Here is a 19,750-nt window from a genome sequence, read left to right as displayed (position 1 = left end):
CGAAAGTGACATTCTTTACATCTTTGTTCTAAGAGAGCTATGGGACAAGCAAGAGGTTTAGGTCCCCTCGGGTCCTGATCCTGTAAATCATTACTCCTGTGACTTGTTCATTTTCACACGAGGAGACTCAGCATTGTCAGTGGGACGCGTGGTGTAAACTCTGCGTGCATGAAAGAAAGCTTTCATATTCAGGTCCCAGAACTATTTTTTATGGAGGGCATGTTAGCATAAAATACATATAAACAGCAATTTTTTAAAAGAAAAGGATGTGTACTACAAGGAACACAGACACTCTGAATCAAGGGCTATTCTCCTAAGTTTTTCAAAGATTTTTTTCCATTACTTCCAGAGGGATTTAAGTTTAAGCAGAGACTTTGGTATTAGACTCAATATGAATTATGTAGTCATTAACCGAGATAAAATAATACAACAGGTATTTTAATGAAACTGATAAAGTAAGAAAGCGTTGCAGGTTTTTCAACTTGATGTTAGGTACCTAAAATCAGGTACCAAAAGTAGTTTCAAATATAATAAATCCCTGAAATAGACATTTGCCTGAGTGTTTGAACTGGAAATCGGTATGCATGTAATACAGAGGTTAGAGCTGGTTCACAGGTGGTTATGTTTCCATGCCCTGCCAAGCCTCTAGGGATTAGAGTTATTATACTCCATATAAACATCTTTACTCTTCAACCACAATACCCGGGAAAGTGCCAATAAAAGAAATCTAGTCACATTTGCATCTAATATAATTGGTTTATCATCCCTCTTGTTGTTCTTTTAAAGTAAAGATGTGAAACTAGGACATTTTTTCATTAAGCTGATTGCCAGATACATGCTAGGAAAATGCATTTTGTGTCAAGGCAATTATTTTCTGATCACCAGTGAAATACAGGCAAAGTGCCTTTTTCTGTTTATTTCTGAGAAATTCTGAGAAAACAGAACTCTTCCATAAAAGACAATGCTTAGGTTCCCACAATGATTCATTAAGTTTAGTTTTGCATTATGCTGTTTTTTTTCTTAAGAAAAGGAATTAATAATTTGCCTTTTATACTTGCTTTGTTTTTCAGGCTGACAGAAGGTCACACTAAGTTTTGAGGGAAATGCAAAGTATCATACTTACATAATGCACCAATAGTCTTGTAAGTCCCCCCATTTACATTAAACTTTATCTTAGCCTGTAAGTAGCTGTACTACAACTAAACTGGCCAGTTTTTAAGGCTGATTAGCTCTGCTCCCTTGTGTAACAAGATGTACAGATTACTCAGTGTACTATGTAAAGACCACAGCATAGTACTCCAAAAGAAGTTTGCAGCCTATGACTTAAATTCCCACATTAGTGCAAGGGGTTTTTTTTCTGTCTCAAACGTTCAAATGAAAGATGCACAAAGTTAAGCACTTGGAAGCATGCAATACCTAAACTCCAGAACTGAAGATCCTATGATACAATGAAGTTTAAGAGCGTTCCACTCACATGGGATTGTTTCCTCACCCTGATAAATCAGGGTGCAGGCACTACAAGGTCACAGCATTCAGTGAACTACTCAAGTCAAAAAAGCTTTGAACACTTCACAGTATTGAGCACACAAATGATGTAAACTAACTTCATCAAAGTTTACACAATGAAGACACTGACAGAGACAAGTCAGCAACAATTTACTAAACAGTGATTTAACTATGTTACTTGTCTTAAAAGTTACTTTTAAGCAATTGACGGTGCAGCCATACACTCAGAAAGTCTGCAAGCAGTCTCAATCCCACTCCACATACAATGACTGATACATTCTTTAAATGCAATAGGAAATGCGCATCTGGCTTTTGTAACAAGCCCTCTACATTTTGTTCCGATGCTGGATTTCACATGTACTTACATTATAAACATTTAGCTGTTTGGATGATCAGACTAGTCCTTGAGATATTTTCCTTTCATAGGAAAAAGAAAAAATCCCTTTACTTCTTCCAGCCTTAAATATTCACCACCTGGTTCAACATGCAGCCTCCTTGAATCACACACACAACCTTCAAAGTCAATCCAATAAGCAGCCGGGAGATGCCTGGGGTGTGTGTGTGTGTGTGCGTCTGTGCAGCCTGGAGGAGGAGAAAGTGGCTGAGCTGCTGGTCGGATTAAAAGTAACCGGACTCGTCCTGAAAGCGTCCAGGAAGGAAGTGACAGCAGGCGAATGGGGAAAGGCAAGCAGCTCACAGCCTTTGTAGCATCGCGGAGGGGATGGGGGGAGGCGAGGCAGGGATTCAAACTACACGCCTGATGAGGTGTCCTTCTCTGCTCCGCTCCCTCTTCCTCTCTTTTCTTCTCCTTCTCTCCGCGCTCTCTATTTCTCTCTCTCTCTCTCTCCCTCTCTCTCTCCCACAATCCCAAACGAATGACTCTCTCCTCCCGAGCTGGAGAAATAATCAGTTTCACTCTTGCAAAAAAAAAAAAAAAAAAAAAAAAAAAAAAAAAAAAAAGGGGGCGGGATCAGATCCCGAAAGCGTTTTAATAAAACAAACATAGAGCAGCAGCAGCGGCAGCAGCTCCCTTCCTTGCCCCTCTAGTCTAAACTAGATTGATAAATTACTCCACTACACTACTTTAATTATGTATATGGTATGCAGAATAAATCACTGAACATCAGCACCTCAATCAAGCACTTTTTAAATGATAATTGCATCTTGGGCGAATCAATCTTCCCATGGCTGACATTTTGCTAATTTTAGTTTTACGGTGGGGGGAATGGCACATGCCACACGCGAACCTAATGACAATCCTTTATTCCCTGTCCCCCAGCTCCCGGCGAGGTACGGGATGAGCGGGGGGCAGCTCCGCCGCCGTCCCCGCTCCCTGGTGGTGGGGACGGGGGGCCGAAGGGATGCGCTGGGAGCAGGGGGCTGGGCTCTGAGTCCCCCAAAAGCCTCGCCACCCCGTCCCGCTGCCGCTGCATCGGGATAACGGGAGGATAGGGGGATGCGGGACCGTGGTCCTCGCCCGGGCGCCGGGGATGCTGACCCCGGAGGGGAGCCTCGCCGGTCGCATTCCCACCCCTCGGCGTTCGCATTCCCGCCCCTCGGCATTCTCATTCCTCCTCCTTGCTCCTTTTTGCCGAGCTCCTTCTCCATCTGCTAAGCAGCCCCGACTTCCCGAACTCGTCGGGATGCGCATCCCGCCGCGGGCGGCTCCCTCCCCACCACCCCGAGGGATAAAGTTTGGGGCGGCAGCACCTTCCCGGACAGGAATGCTGGCCAGATAAAATCGCGCTGGCCTCTTCGCCCTGTCCTGGTCTCGCCGGGGAGGTTCTCTTGTCAGAGCTGCCCACAGAAACGCAGCACGACCAGCACGCTGTGTGAAAGGACAGGACTCTAAAATTGGTTCATTTGCTCTTAAAACCGGGCTGAAAGGAGCGTACTGTGTGTCAGCTTGAGTCCAAATTAAGCACAGGCAGTAATCTGTAAGTAAAACTGGACTTTGCAGATACGTGCTTTAATTTCTACGCAGACAACCAACTTTTACGATCCTTCGAGAGCAGCAGGGGAGTTTATAAAGGCACAGGCTATTATTTTTATGATAGATTAAGGTACTGGAAATAACAACACGTGTGATAAAACCAAATGGCTGAATTCGAATAGCAGTGATAAATATACATTTGGTTTATTTTAATGCATGTCCTTGGTCTTGTAGTCTTTCCCCCCTATAAACATCTCATTGGGCCACTGACCTATTTCTGAAGTTCTGTGTCTGACAGTGAATAAGTGCCTTTGCAATACAACTGTACCTCTTAATACATGGATGCTTAGAGCATGGTCAGAGCAAAACGAAGCTCAGGCACCTCTAGCAAGCACCCCACAATCGCTCTCTACTCAGATTCCTAGAGGATACCCTTTAGTGACTGTGGATTTCATCGCACCCTACTCTGTCTTGATGAGAATTAGACAGAGTGGACAACCGATGGTTGCATGCTCTAAATGCACCCACAACAACAACAGCAGCAGCAATGTGCTTGGAGCCACTAGGCAGCCAGGCACCAGCCGAGCATGTCGTATACAGTGGTGAGAGGCACATATGCTCGGCAGTGTCAGCGGCGCAGCCCCAGTCACGCTGGGGAAGAAAGACTTTCTCAGCCTCAGGTTCGGCGTGAAGCGCAGCAGGAAAGAAATATGGAACAGTTACATGGGTGGTACCCTTGCTTACACCCCTTCTGCAGACAACTTCAGTCTCCCAGCACAGCATCCAACTATCTGGTAATATTCATATTTTCTACGTGGCAAAAATAGAAACCTGTGTTACGTCTTCACACTTTTGTGGTCTAATTGAAAATGACTGTCATCTGCTTTATTTTCTGCAGGATATGTAAGTTTTCAGGTTTCTGGCTACGTGGTAACACAGCCCTTCAGCTGGCAAGACAGAACATAAGCACTGTCATATTGTGAAAGCCATTATTAGAGTGGGCAAATATTTCAGAAAACAAAAGTATACAGCAGCTTAGCACATCTACTACACCTCCGTGTGGGCACTTGTGGCTGAATCTTTAAATAGTTGTGACCTTCACATACTGGAGTACCTTAAAGCCATGCCAAGTTTTTGTAGTGAATACAATTCATCAAATCCACGTAAAGGACACCTCGATTTTTAAAAAGGAGTTCAGATGCTAGATGGACAAAGAAATACCTGGGGAGGGATCAGGCTTTCTCACTCATCTCAGGGTTAGATGAGACATGAATTTATGCAGTATCTTTTGGAGCATTTAGAATTTTTTTCTCTTTTGCTGTGTTTAATTTTAAAATCTGGAATAATTTCAAACAGTGAAAAACCTTTGTTCTGGTGTCTTTGCTTGTACTGGTGCTCCACAAATGCATTGAATTTCTGGCATGAGACTCAAATCTGCCCTTTTTGGCCGTCCATAGGTCAATGTGCTGACAGATTTTTTTTTTTTTTTTCTTAATCCATCACCTGAGGCACGCACTGTTTTAAACAATGAGACATCAGTCAAAATGCAAAATTAAAAATCAGATCTCCAAAGTTTTATCAAAGACTGGAGTGTGTATCCAAGTATCTCTTTTCCTTACAAGTGTGATTATCTCAAGGTAACATTCCTTTGAAGATGATTGTCAAAGTCCAGTTTTGTTCTTTTGTGGATGCAGAATGTATCTTTCCCTTAGGAGAAATGAGGTTGCCGGCTTACATCTTTTAATGGTGTTCAAACTGAAAAGCAGTAAGGTTACTATGAAATAATCTACCTCCTTTGCATCTTAACCCTGGGGTGGCTTGGTTTCTATTTTCTGTTTAAAGTTCTGCTCAACCCCACTCCACTCCACGCCTCGTTCTCTTCCACCACCTCCCTATCTTGTAAGAGCAACACAGTATAACACTTCTTCCCATGTCTGGCTGCTTTTAAACTTGGCCCACGCTGGGTGCAGCGCTTGAAGTGAGCTTTACAAAATTATTTTAAAGTGAGCTGGGGCGGTTGCCACAGCAACCCACCCTGAGAGAAATCGAGGCTATAGATTAATCTACCCCACAAGATTATTCAACAGTACTGTATTTGTTCCTCATTCATTCAGAATATTCCCTCAATCCATATGCTTTTCTAATGAACAAAAGATGTAAACTCAGATAATTTCAAAGATAATAGGATATATATTCCAGGAGCACAATTCAAATGCTTTGTAAACCATGGCAAAGGGATGAAATGTACACGATTCTTTGCAAAATCACTTTAATTGTGAAAAAAAAAAAAATTTGCAAGGTAGGCACAACTGACACGTGAACTTTAAACAAAATGGCATGCCATTACTAAAATGGTGCAAAACACATCAAGCAATGATTACAGAAAGCCTTTGTCACAGGTGTACCTGTAAGTACATAATACAGCATAGCTTGCTCTCCAGGCTTTGCTTTTAACATTAAATCTGAAAACAATAAATAGTACTTTGTAATATTAAATGCAATAAATATTAAACACTCACCACATACACCCTCTTTATTGTCAAAATCATCCGCCTCCAATGCTTTACTTAATCTTTCCCATAGTAGTTGCTTCACAGTTTACAATTCTTGTTCGGCACCTTGGATGTTTAAAAGCACAAAAGTAGTGTATTATTAAAATGCAAACCTACAGTACTTAAATATATTTAAAGAGATTTATGAAACAATGTCTATAAAAAGAATACGAGTCTTTACTGATGTGCACTTAGGCCTAAAAGGAATATCGCTTGTGAGCGATGTTTCCAGAAGCCGTAATAAACTTCATCTAAATCCCATCTGAGGGTTGTTATACTGTTAATAAAAATCACATGCCTATTGATCTTGGACAGTATATTTATCCTCCAACTGGTACTTTGAAAATTATTTATGCTTTTTATCTGCATTTTTGAAAACATGGCTGTATTGTTGTTTAATAAACACCAATTTAGAGGTCTGGGCCAAATGCTAAGATATGTTAGAGCATATTAATATCTTCTTTTAATGACAGATGTAGCCATGCCATCCCCCAGAGATGGCCATCCTCTGGGAAGGCATTGCAAGGATCCCTTTTTTAGAATCATAGAAGCATAGAATTATTTTAGTGGGAAAAGACCTTTAAAATCATAGAATTATAGAATGACCTGAGATAGAAGGGTCCCACAAGGATAATCATTAGACTAGATGATCTCAAAGGTCTTTTCCAACCAACCAACCAACTATACCTGCCCACTACTAAACCACATGCCTGAGCACCTCATCTAGCTGTCTTTTAAACATCTACGGGGATGATGATTCCTCCACTCAAACCAGCCATTTTTCCATGCACCTGTGGCTTTGGCAAGGGGGTCCCCACCAGACCTGGCTGAACGGATCTCTGCCCCAATCCCTCGCACCCTGGACACTCACTCCCTCAGGTTCTTGTTAGTTTTATTTCTAGGGGCTGGGGTTGGGGCAGAGACCCAGTGCAGGGCTGTTCAGGTTGCATCCTTCTTCTTTCCATGGGAAGGCACCGAGGTGAAGAGAGATGGGGAAAGGATGTAATTTCTGCTGGTAATGAGAGAGTGGGTGGTCCAAGGGAGGGAGGGAGGGAGGGAGGAAAGTGGCAGAAGAGCAGTGAAAGCCCCGTGAGGCCATGGCTCTTTGAACGGGGTGGGAATAGTGCAGGGTAGGAAGGACTGGCCAAAGGTTAGTCCTGGGAAAGACGAGGAGCAAATGGCAGCTGGATTCCCTGCTGTACTGCCACCTCCTTTGCAGTGTGTCCCTACCATTCCCACTTATGGAATAAACGTTTGGGAAGCCTAAAAAGCCCTGTGGTGGAGGAGGCATTGGGGTGGGTGAGGGCAAGGTCTGTGGGGAGCATGGCCAGGGGTCAGGGCTGAGGGGTGGTTGGGGGCCCCACAGGTCAGGGAGGGTGTTGGGTGCCGAGCAGTCCAGGAACGATGACCAGCAGACCAGGGAGGTGTTGGGTGCCCCACAGGGCATGCAGATGTTGGGTGCCCAGCAGTCTTGAAGGGTGCTGAGCAGGTCAGGGAGGGTGCCCAGCATTCCAGGGAGGTGTTAGGTGCCCCCCAGGCCAGAAAAGGTGTTAGGTGCCCCCAGGACTCTCCTGAGTGTGCTTTGATGCCATGGAGCAAGAGCAGGCAGCAGCAGCTAGAAAGATGGCAAAAATTGCGTTCCCAGAGAGCTTACAGGTAGACTAATCTGAGGCATTATCTTTTACTTTCCAGGCTTTTGGAAAGTTGTTTTTTCAACAACTCCTTTCTAAAAAAAAAAGTGGAATTTCATTTGCGCTCCCTTGCTGATATTTTCAAGAGCCTTTACAGGGAAGACTCTGATTGTAGTGGGAAAAAGGCTGCCAGATGCACAAAGTCAACAATGAAAAGGGGGTTGGTTTGTTTTGCTAAATTGATCCAGTTCTAGTAATCTGAAGTGTTTCATTGTTACAAAAGGCAGTTTCTGAAACTGCAGCTTGCAAGTTGATATTGTCCTTTGAGTATCTCATAAAGTTTTCCAAAGGTTATTTTTATTTAAGACTTTTTTTTCTGTAATGCTTCTTTCATTTCTTTTTTTAGTTTTCTTTTTTAAAACTTAGAGATAGGAGGTGACTTCTTCATAGATAGATACATTTTCTCTTAAAAATTAGCTATTACTATATTTGTTCTAGAAGTGTAAAACCAGTATATATTGCTTTGTGAATGACAACACAGACTAATATTAGAATCAGATCTGAACCTAGTGATAACTTTTTTGTTTGCCATAAGTGCCTTTTAGACATATGCTAATACTTAAGGCCTGTCATTTGTTTGAAAGTGAGGCTAAATTTGCATCTGAAGGAGTTAACATCTATAGGAGTCTTGAATCTCATGCTTGGTGTGGAATGGGGATGCTGTGGAGCTCATGCACTGCATCCGAAATCCCCTGAATTCTGTTGACATCCGCTAGGCTTCAAATGAGACCCTAAAATGGAAGCCTGGCCCTGCATCATTGGCCACCCAGATCCTATTCCTGCCCCAGAATTAGTCTTTGAGCATGCTGTTACTGCAGTTCCTGCATCAGCCGCTGTCTCACTGTAAGGGATTCGTGTGTCCTCATCATCCTATGAGAAAGTTACACCAAATGTATATAGTTTATATTTATGCCTATGTATTTTAGGAGGACAACACTTATAGCCAATGATCTTACTGAAGTGTAACTAAAGGAAGAATTTAACCTACTAATCTTTCCCTCGTTGAGATTCAGGGACTCCAAAAAATGTGAGTCTAGACTTGTGTGGAAGAAATGTATCCAGGGTTTTGGAGTTCTTCAGTGCCACTCAGAAATCAGCAAGCAAAACTCCAGTTTTAGACAAACTTGAAAGCTCAGTAACTAGTTTCAATTCTGCTCCCCCCGCCTCCCTCTCACCCCTCTGCCCCCCCTCCCCCTTTCTGACATAAAGTTGATTAGGTGAAATTTCAGGCTAAGTGGGCTTTTTTCCTATGCAAAAATACAAAATAGATGAAATATGAGCTGAGAGTGGAAATTTGGAATCAATTCCCCATCTTAATAGGTTTTAAGTACAGGAATGTATTTGAAGAATAATTTTGGAAATGCTGCCGTTTTCATGAACTGCTGTTCGTCAGACTGATAATGCTGCATCTTCATGTGCCTAAGAAAAATTACATATTTAAAAAAAGCAAGGTATTTGGCGGGTGTCTGATCTATCTTATGGTTTAACACAACTGTGATTAAAGTCTACCTAGTTTATTAAACAGCCTTTGCCCAAGAATTAGAGTATATTTGCTGTTCAGATTGGTCGCTAATACCGAAAAGCACGCTGGAGGGAGACGTGCTGTACTTTGCTGTACTTTGCTGACTGGTTGTTCTGAAGCATCTATGTCTGAACAGAGCAGCTGTGAGGTCACTTGAATTTACTGAAGGGATCAGGTAGGTTACTGCCTGCTGCAGAGTATGGCACTGGGAGTCCCTGCCTTTGGAATCTTTATCTTTCTTCCAGTATCTTACGCAACTTCTAGAGTTTATTCAGAGGAAGATAACTTTATTTCATTGTTAATTTATTCAGGTTTAGAAGGTTTAAACCTCTTCACCGTTCGCTGGTCCTTTCAAAAGAAGTTTCTGCTAGGAAGGTTCCCCCTACTTCCCTCCAAGAAGAGAGGCTTCCAGAAAATCTGTTTCAGAACTAGCATTTTAAGTAAGGACAACTTTTCTCATTTCTGCTACCACATTTTTTCTCCGTGTGATTGCTTGCAACTGAATGAAGAGAATTTCCCTGTGATCCCCTTTCATTTTGGGAGAGGTTGTGGGGGGGATGATTATTTTTTAGGCTGTGAATTCCTTCTGTTTTCCTGAATTGGAATTGCCTTACTAAGGTATTGTGATATTTTCAGATATTTTGCCAAAAAATGCACGAACCAAATAAAAAAATATGATTGCACCCCCTTGCTAATTGTGTGGCACTTGAGCATTTGTCTATCTTGCACTCCATGATGATGCTATACAGAAGCAGACAGCCATGGATGGCCAAAAAAGGCTTAATTAAGTATTCTGCAGCTGCTACAAATTAGATCAGCATCTGCATCTGTGTAGACAATGAAGTTCATGGTAATTTTGAGGGCCAAGCAAAGTAGAGATCTGTTTTGGATAGACCCCTAGGCCACAATTCAAACAAAATTCAAATCAAACCTTTTCAAATGGGTAGAAACACGTTGGTCAACTTCATCTCCTGTTGCTGCAGGCCACTATAGTTCCCTGTCCTGGCTACAGATACAGATGCCAATGTGCCGCATGAAAGGCAGCTGTAATGGTATTCCCAACTAGAAGAGGAAATGCCTTTATTTCTTTTTCTTTTCTTTTTATTTTTTCTTTATTTTTCCTTCTTTTTTTTTTTTATTTTTGAGAAACCCAGTCCTCAGGAGTTTTCTAGACTAGACTTTGAGATATATCTTAGATAAGCATCCAGCTTTTTGGCTGTTTCACTGACAATTTACCTCTATTCCAAATGGTGTACCATTTTCTGTAACCAGAGTTGCAGTAAATGCTATGCAAATTTAAAAGGTCAATCATCGTGCCTGCTGTAACAGCATATGCTGTATGATATTTGCAGCATAAATGGGGTATAGACTACAATAACAGTAGTTAGTGTATGGAACGAGGGGATAAAGGTGTTGGCAAACTGTTTTGTACAGATATACTTGCATGCAGATATCAAGAAGCAATAGGTGAGTCTGGGTGTTTTGAAAATATGCACCATTACAATTTTAAATCCTTATAAACTCTTCAGTACTAAAATAATGTTTTTGGTTTGCATTTGAACAGCTCCAAACACAAACACTGATCCTTAAGTGTGTCTTCTAAGTGCTGCTGCAATAGTAATATTTCTATTATTAAAGCAATAATTAATATAAAACTTTTATTAGACTTTTAGAGAGGCCTTTTGGAGTTTGACAGCTCTTGTTGGTAGGTAAAGAAGAACTTGTAACCTCTGTGGCCATAAAATGTAATTGCATGATAGTCAGGTCAGCTTTTAGATGTTCTTGTGCCACTTATGTTTGTCTATATTAAAACTTCCATGAGCCCCCAGCTGTGATGTCATTGGTTATAATTCTTCCCATGGAAGCACTTGAAAAAGTTGATATAACTGAGGTTAAAAGGAAGTTAAACCTCAGAGGTCATGTTTGGATATGTACTCTGGTTTAGATGTATTTCATCTGAAGTTATTACTGCTGTCGTATGATCTAGTTTGAGCATCTTTGCACAGCTCCTGTATGGTACGGACAGATTTAAGTTCCCACTTCTGGTCCATTATGTTCTAGAAGCCTGTACTAATCAGACCAGCAAATTCTGATTTTGGCAGTGGCTTCACAGATAGCTAGGCTGACACAGTTAAAGGAGAAGAAATCTGGTTTCCAAATCAAAGAAATTTCTGGAAGTGAGGCTTATTATTTTTGCCAGGCAAGTAAAGACAATACAGTGACAACTACAGTTCTTTTTTAATTAACCAGTTAATTTCCAGCCAAGTACTTATTTAAACCTTTTGAACTCTCCCATGAAATATGTCATCGCCCTCTCCATTTTGGAACTCATAGTCACACTCAGATAAATCAGTACAGTGGCATCTAACTTCTAGATCTGCAACAGTCTAAGGGTTTGTGCTCTAAATCTCCTTTCTGCTAATACCTCTGGACATGGCTTAGTTGTCCTCTTGGCTGTGACTTGCATGAAGCAGTAAGGGCTAGAGAACAGTTATGTCCTTGGAAGGGAGTTACGAGATTTTCTTGCTCTGAAGTGAGAGAAAAGGGTGTTTTGGAATCTGTAGATATTAAGGTAGAGTGAAGATGGGTCAAACGGCATATAAGCAGGAATAATTTGAGAAGGACTGTCAATAACAGGGATAAACAGGTTAAGAATTTCTAGATTGAAGTGAGATCCAATGAGGAGTTCCTGTATTCTTTTTGCAGATTAAATGTAGCATCTTTTAAACTATTTAAGGAACAGTTTCTCCCAGGAACAAAGGAACAAGTGCTTCTCTGCCCTAAGCAGGAGCCACCAGTTCTCTCATATTTCCAAGAAAGAATACAAGCCAAAATCTCATTTCAGTGAGGTGTATGTACTTAAGATCTAAAGTGCAAGGACTTATATTTAAATGGAGAGCCATACTTTTCCAGGAGTATGAACTATCTCCTGGTGCACAAGTTGATACTTTTACCATCCCTTCTGTTCTTCTCAATGTTTGTAGACTCTTCATTAACTTTTATAATTGCTGCACACTGTACTGATTTCTTATTGCCAAGTATTCTTCTACAGTAATTTCAAACTCAGGAGAGAGACTGATAATAGGGAAAGGGCTATTTGCATGTAGTTATATTGGATAGAGAGTATCCTGCCACTGATTAAGAAAGCAAAGAGAAAAGAATGAATGCTGCAAATATCTATAGCAAAAAAATGTAGGAACTATTAATTTTGTATACTTCCCTATCATTACTGGTATAGCAAAATAATATAGAAAAGAGATATGAAAATTACTGGAGAAGAGCTTTTTTTTTTTTTTAAAAAAAATCCAAACCGACTCCCAAACAACCCAGATACAGAAAGCGTACATTGTGTTGCTGAAGTAATCCTTAACAGCTGGGTGTCATACTATTCAGCTCTTAATTTCTTTGCCCTGACAGATGCTGTCATGTTTGAGGGTACAGTGCATAGGTTGCGTTACCATTAGATGGAATTTCATGTGCTGGGAGCCCAACTTTTAAGTGCAGAACTAGCATTATACTATATATTTATTTATGAACAAAGCAGTTATTGCTGTTTCTGTACAGTCACTTTACGAGCTTCCAGCAAACTTGTGTGCCCTAGCTTGAAACTATATGTTTATCCTTTGTAAACTGCATTTATTGAACTTGATTCATAATCCACTGCTTTTGGAATTCCGCATAGAACACACTGTTGCTTTTGTCTATTGAAAATGTCTTCAGTGGTGCTTTCAGAACTTGCCTCATAATGCTAGTCGCTTTCAAAGGATCAACCCCCAGTTTAACTGTGCAATAGATTGTTTGTACTTTCCTTGGAGGAGACAACTTGGGTAACAGTTTGTGTGTCAGTACATCATGGCAAGGGGTACGCTGCAAGGTCTGTCCGCGTTACCTTGTTTATGGTGAACTACACAACGCAACAGCGTTTTTGAAATGGGATAGCAGGGAGGAGCTGCATTAAGCCATGGGGTGTGGTATGGGAATGCTGAGGGTGTCTACACAGGGGAATTGGCCACAGTGGGGTGCAGGGGTGGGGAGCGGCGGCAAAGGAGTCCATCTACAGCTGCTGTGACAGCTCAGGGGTGTTGAAGCCACCAGGCGAGGCAGCAGCTCCCTACATTGCCAGAAGACTGGCAAGGAGGAGAATTCTCCACTGCTTCTTAATGTGAATGTGTTTGTCTGGTTTTCAGGGAGACAGTCTCAGACCAACAGCCAATGAGTTTTTGGAAAAAAAAAAAAAGAATTAAAAGTCTGTGAAGAAAAATTGTGTATATTTTGTAGAATAGCATATTTCTTACTGTATTGAAGGAAAATAATTATAGATTCAAAGTGTATTTACACATTCTTATGTGTATGCATGTACGCACACACTTTACAGACACAGATATATATATGTACACACACACGCACTCTTTAAATTTATAGTTGAAATATAAACTGGAAAATTTACACGTTTGCAATGCTGATATATGAAACAGCAATAAAGGCAATTATTCCTGCTTTTCCCCCTAATTTTTTATTGTGCAGTTCATCTTTGTATCTAACTTTTAAATGCAGCTTCATTGCCTTCAGTGGAAAGTGTCCAGTTCTCGCCAGCATTAAGTGAAAAGAGAGTAAAGCACGATATGCTTTGAAGCTGCCATGTAACACTGTATGAAAAACCTTGAATCAACTTTTAAAGAACACAACATAATGTCTCTAAGTTCTGATTTTTGCCAAAACTTTGTGGTTAAATCCCATTTTGTATTTACACATGCTATGGAATAACTAATATAGATGTCTTCCTGACACTAAAGCTTGGATTTATTGGAAAAGACAAACATGTGGTTGAAAGCCGAGCTAGAGTGTAGCTTTTCAAAATAAAAGAGATAAAAAGATAGTTGTAGAATAAATTGCCATAGCTTACAAAACAGACAACAGAGCACTTACTTAAAAGGGAATAGTTGGCACAGAAATAAATGAGTGTACCAGGCATTTTAGGACTGATTCTGTTTCTATCTGAAATAGTAGCAACATTTCAGGGAATTTAATAAGGTTTTTCTGTTTCTTAATGGCTCAATATTTGATTAATATTAGAAATACTTTAGAATTTTACTTAATGTGTTTAAGTCTGATGACGAGAAAAGTAGAAACAGAAAGATCAGTAAAAGGCACTCATTTAAGTGTAATGGTATAAATTATCTAGTGTGCAATCTTCACCTTTTGCAACTTTAAATACTCTTTTTCTAGAAAAATAAAACATTCTGTACTGGAGTTCTATTTTACAAAATATTCCTTTCCCCAAATGTAGTGAAATATAGATTAACTTAATAGGATTTCACGAAATTACCCAGGAGTTTGTGGCATTAATTACTACTTCTGAGCCTTTAAAATCAATACAGTAAAATGCTGATGAACTTACTGTATACAGAATTAAAGGCTCTAAACCAAAGGCTATCTGTTTTTCTTGGTTAGTGTAGCACGTACAGTATCTAGTTAACTCTAGGAGCTGTTGTAACTATTTACTGTCTTCGGATTTAACAGTGCTTAGTTTTAATGTCTGTTCAGGGGATTTGGTTTCCATACATTACAAATGCTATGCATGAAACAGTGAGGTTTTACAGACATTGCTTAGTTTAAAGGCAGCTCTATTTTTTGGGTTTTGTTTAGTTTTATGTTTCGTACTTCATCCGAGAAAGTATCTTTCATATTTAGAGTTTTACTTTATACTTTGTCTGGTAATGTTTTATTTTACTGGTCGTTTATTCTCACATGATAATATCTCACTGAGATACTCTTATAGCAAACAAACTCGTGATTATTTTCATTTTTTCATTCATTATTTTCATTTTCACATTCCAAAACCAAAAATAATCTCTGCTGCCCTTTTCTTGCCTCCCTAAATGAAGAAAATGGACAACAATTAAGGGCTGATCTACCTCTGCTGAGGTTGGATTTCCCTGTCCCTCACCAAGCAGTCTAGCTGAAAAAAATCATGGACTGGGGCCTCGGATATTCTTAGGGTGTCCATTGCTGATAAATCACTTATTTGACGTACAGGGAATACCCACTACCAAAGTAGTCTGACTGTATATTGACCTGTGATTCTTTTCCTTCTCCCATTAATAACTTCTGTGATGTGCATATGAATCGTGGATGTGGAATCTGTTTACTGAAAAAGATTCATATGGTCAAGTGATCTGTCTGCTTACTTGCTTAAATAAGTGTTTTCAATTTAACACAACAATTTGTAATGAATACACTGAAACAAAGCTAATTGAGTTTTTGAAAGAGAAATCATAATAAATTGGCTTTTCTCCCCTCAAAAATATTTATTTTAACATGTGGTCACATTTTCCTACACTTTCCCATTAACTGAAATCTTCTTGTTCTAGAAAAATAAATCTTTTTTCCTTTTACCTAGTTTACCAGCTCTTACACAAATTACATAATATACACACAGGCATAATTGGATGGTTTAAAATAAGGAAAACTGTGTAAATTCACAATATCTTTAAAAAGCATCATGCCAAGCAGTGCTCTCATATAGCCTCTGTTTTGTAATTTACCTTTTCACTTTAGGGAAAGGCAGCAGTATTGTCTGATGATTCTTTGCTTACTGAGTTTTTTAAAATACTCTAAAGTTTGTTAATTTCTCTTGTTTATTGCAAAGTAATTTTATGTTGATGTTAAGAAGAAGTTTCAAAGGAACTGGAATGTCCACTGAAGCTCCAGATACTGGGAAATCTACAGACAACACCATCCTTTCTATTTATTTGGAAATTACCAGGATAACTCTTTTATTTTAAAGGAGGCAGATGCGGGGGGGCACAGAGTACACCCCCAGTGCTGTCTGGCTTCTGGTGTTACTGTATGTAATCTATGTTCTTTCCATTCAGATTCAAGAAACAGTTTGAAAGAAACTGACTATAAATATCCAGTCACTTTCAAGAAACTTTTCTTGGCAGCAGAAGCTAACATCAAGCACCGTATCAAATAAAATGCGAAACATGCTGCAAAGCTTATCTGCTTTCTCTTGAAGAAAGCTTTGTGAGCATAGCCACGAGCCTGGAGCCGAAGAACCCAGTGCTGCAGCAAGCAGAACAACTCCAAAGACTTAAGAAACATTTTTTTTTTTAATTGTTTTTGCTATAAAAACTCACCAGTGCCCTTCTTCTGCTTCTCCAGGAAGTCGTACCCGTCAGCACCTGCTGAGGGCTTCGTTGATCAAACTGGCAGGTAAAAAAATTCCTGTAGAATAAAGCCAGACCAGCTGGCTTTGAAGAGAAACCCCCCAGTTTGGGTTCTGTTTGCCTCACTCACCCTCTGCTCTGCAGCCCCGGGCTTTTTCTCCTTTGGATGCTGACCTGTAGGCTGCGTGATGTGGGTGCACAAGTGTCTGGCAGGCCAGGGTCCACCTGCTTCTGTCGCTCCCGAGTAAATTTAGCTGTAAAAGGTATCGCTGACAAGCAGACCTTTGTCAGCACTGGCAGGCGAACGTGGCGTTGCTGTCCCCCTGTCCAAGTACGCTGCCAGTTGAAATGGAAAATATTAAATCGGTCATCTTATCCAGGAATCGCTTCTTCAAGAAGAAGGAAGGCCAAATTGCTTGCACGTGGCAAAAAACTTTCCTCTTCCACATAGATGTTAAAATCATAGTATTCCAAGAATAATCTCTGAACAAGACAGGGTTTTGTTCTATTAATTGTGGCTGGAAGGAAACTTTTTTAAATGGAAATACAGCACACATATATTTCAATTCAGGTTATTAAACTGTGTTAAGTATTGAAGTTGATTGCCTTTCTTTTCACTAACTCATTGTGCTTTTTTATCCAAAGAAATATTAGAAGACTAAAACCTCTCAAATAGGAGATATTAATCTCATTCCCAAAATTAGAAAGCATGCAGTGTTGAGAGAATGGATGTCAAAATTACATCTGCGTAGCACTTATGGAGTGGGAAACTGGGAACCAACGACTTTTAAAAAGGGAGCTTAAAGTAAATGGAGACTTTTGTGAGAGAAGTGATCAAAAACTGGCATTCTTGTCCTTATTGGAGTGAGGTAAGGGTATTTATCATTTATGTCTGGTCCTTGCTTTCCCCCCCCACCCCCTTCCTGGAACTGGCTTCTGGTGATTGAAATAGAAGGGTGTAATTTGCATCAGTGCGTCTGAAAAAAAGAGTCACCAACTGAGGTTTGCCAGGATTGGTAGTAGCATACCTAGATACTCCATTTTCTGCTTAAAAAACTGTCATAAACTCAAATAACTTTGAGGAAAATTTTCAAATCTTTGTATTTTGCTACAATATGCTGCTTAAAGGACGCAAAACGTTCCTTCTAAAAACTGATGAGAAAAATTGTGGGTCAGGAGCTCTTTGTATAATAAACAAAGTTCCTATTTACTTACTTGTATAAACAACCACTCACCAAGCTGTATGTCTCTGCAGGGGCACTCTTTCAGATAAAAACATGCACCTGATTGGCATCATCCTGTATCCATGGAAACGGTTTAAGTACCTCTCTCTCAATATGTACTTCTCTTTTTCAGGGTTTAAAAGCTGAGTACCAAATAAGTAAGTGTTTTTATTTAATAATTATACAGGAGGTACTTCGTGGAATCTTGGTTCTTAGCATTTGTATCTGCCATAATAAAGATCTTCCGTCTTCATCATATTTGATAAAATCAAGTGTTTCATTTCAAGCTTCATTCTTAGATTAAAGATGCTGTTTAAAAAGCCCTATTGAATGAAAATTCTAAAATTCTTCATGCTCCATTGCTGTTTGAAATCATTGATCACAGCTCATATTGCCATCAGACTTGGGCACTACTCTAATTGTATTACACTAGTCTGCTTTTCTGTCTTTTTGAAAAATAAATAGGAAAGGTACTAAGAAAACAGACTATTTCCTTTTGGCAACAGCCATACCTACTTATGTCACTGTTCAGTAGGTCACAGAAGTTAAGAGCTCATCAATTGTCTTGAAACTGAACCAAAACACTGTTAATAAAGAAGGTGTTTTAGCAAAGAAGTAAGTCAAGTGCAAAATATTTCTTCCAATTAAGGTGTATCTGCACCAATACTTCGTTAAAATATCAAAGCAAAGAACTAACATAGATAAGGGATTTTCTGTCTCCATATTCCCACATGGAGAAAGAAGCGTAGACATCAACTACATTTATTTTCAAAACTATAAGACTGAAGAAGATCCTTTGCAGATCAGATGTCATTCTTTCAAAGTTGCCTTGGCTCATATTAGAAACTCTTTAAGAATTCTGCTTATTAACTGGTACAACTGATGGACAATTTTAGTATAATTTGATTTAAGAGGTATGAAAATGAGCCATTGCTATTCATTAGTTGACATTCTGTATGTATTTTGTAAACATTCTATCTTCATTTTTTGATGGGAAACATTTCTCCACCTGAGCCAGTGGTTGTAACACTGAGATGCTTTGCTAATCACAACTGCTATCAGAAAAACTCATATCTGTCTAGAAAGATCCAGTAGCTCTCACTGAAATCCAACTGGTTTAGTGTCTTGGTTTGCTAAGTGTTCACATGCTGGATTCTCCATAGCAGGCTTATGCTTGTCTTTCTGTTTATACCTTTACACATGTGTAGTGATTTAAATTAAGAAGTACAAATGCAGTGTGGGATGGTTGACTCTGCTTGGCTTTTCTGTGGAGGCTTTAGTGGGCTGGCCCCTTCATCTAGCAGATTGCCATGTGAGACCTAGGGTTGTGATTGCTGTCAAGAACTTTTTCTTGGAACCAACTAGGCATATCAGAGAGGTAAAACTTTCAGCCTCCAGGGAAGAACGCAGCACACATGACAATTTTGTATGTTTCCCTTCTATCACATGCCTGTTCCTGCTACTAGGTCAAGTTTGCTGAGGCGTTAACTGGGGACGTAGAAGTAGAGATTAGTCTCAGCTCAGCCCTTTACACATTCAGTCTGGTGTGGACAAGGAAGCCCTGACCTTGTCCACCATCCTGAAGAAATGAAATTCCAGTGATGTACTTGAGAGGCAGGGCTGCTCTGGTACAGTACAAAATCCTACAAAGACTGATCTTGACCCTGCTGCACTGAAATCAAGGAAATGAGATTTGCCCCACTGCCACTGTAATGGGCAAAAATCTGATGCTTCCTAGCCACAGATCTCAGGGAAAGAAAGGGATGACAAAAATTTATGGTGGTATCACTTGGTCACATAAATCTTCATCTAAGTAATATGTTCTCAGCTTTATGATTTTTAGCTTTTTAATCCAAGATGTCTTTTTTTTCTAGCATTTGTTAAAGAATCACTTCCAAAATGCTAGAAAGTCAGCCTGAGCATATTGCAGATAAAATCTGTCTCCCTTCTCTATCACGTAAAATAGAGATACAACATTTGGCCTATATTCAGTTTTTCAGGTGCTAAAACGCTATGACAAAATTGCACAGATCGTATGATAACGGGCATATTATACAACTCTAGATCATCATATGCCCAACTTATTATTACTATTTTAGTTTTCCACAGACCACTTTTATAGCACCATCAACTTAAATATGTTTCACAAACATG

The 19,750-nt window shown here is 39.9% G+C and overlaps 1 protein-coding gene across 11 annotated transcripts in view; it reads right to left on the bottom strand.

Moving 5' to 3' along the window:
• The window catches only part of MEF2C (myocyte enhancer factor 2C), a 151,871-nt gene extending 135,358 nt beyond the window's left edge, over positions 1-16,513 (bottom strand). For 6 of the 11 annotated variants that reach the window (XM_069880773.1, XM_069880763.1, XM_069880770.1 and 3 more), the window contains exon 1: positions 1,872-2,364. The gene's annotated coding sequence lies outside the window, so the exon portion shown is untranslated. Of the gene's footprint in view, positions 1-1,871; positions 2,369-5,958; positions 6,058-16,343 lie in introns of those variants that run through there. The other 5 variants (XM_069880775.1, XM_069880769.1, XM_069880772.1 and 2 more) reach the window with 3 other exon arrangements.
• Between the last annotated feature and the right edge of the window lie 3,237 nt (positions 16,514-19,750).

Source organism: Phaenicophaeus curvirostris, chromosome Z (assembly GCF_032191515.1).
Source record: "Phaenicophaeus curvirostris isolate KB17595 chromosome Z, BPBGC_Pcur_1.0, whole genome shotgun sequence".
Taxonomy (NCBI): Eukaryota; Metazoa; Chordata; class Aves; order Cuculiformes; family Cuculidae; genus Phaenicophaeus; species Phaenicophaeus curvirostris.
This window is presented reverse-complemented; position numbering and strand designations above follow the sequence as displayed.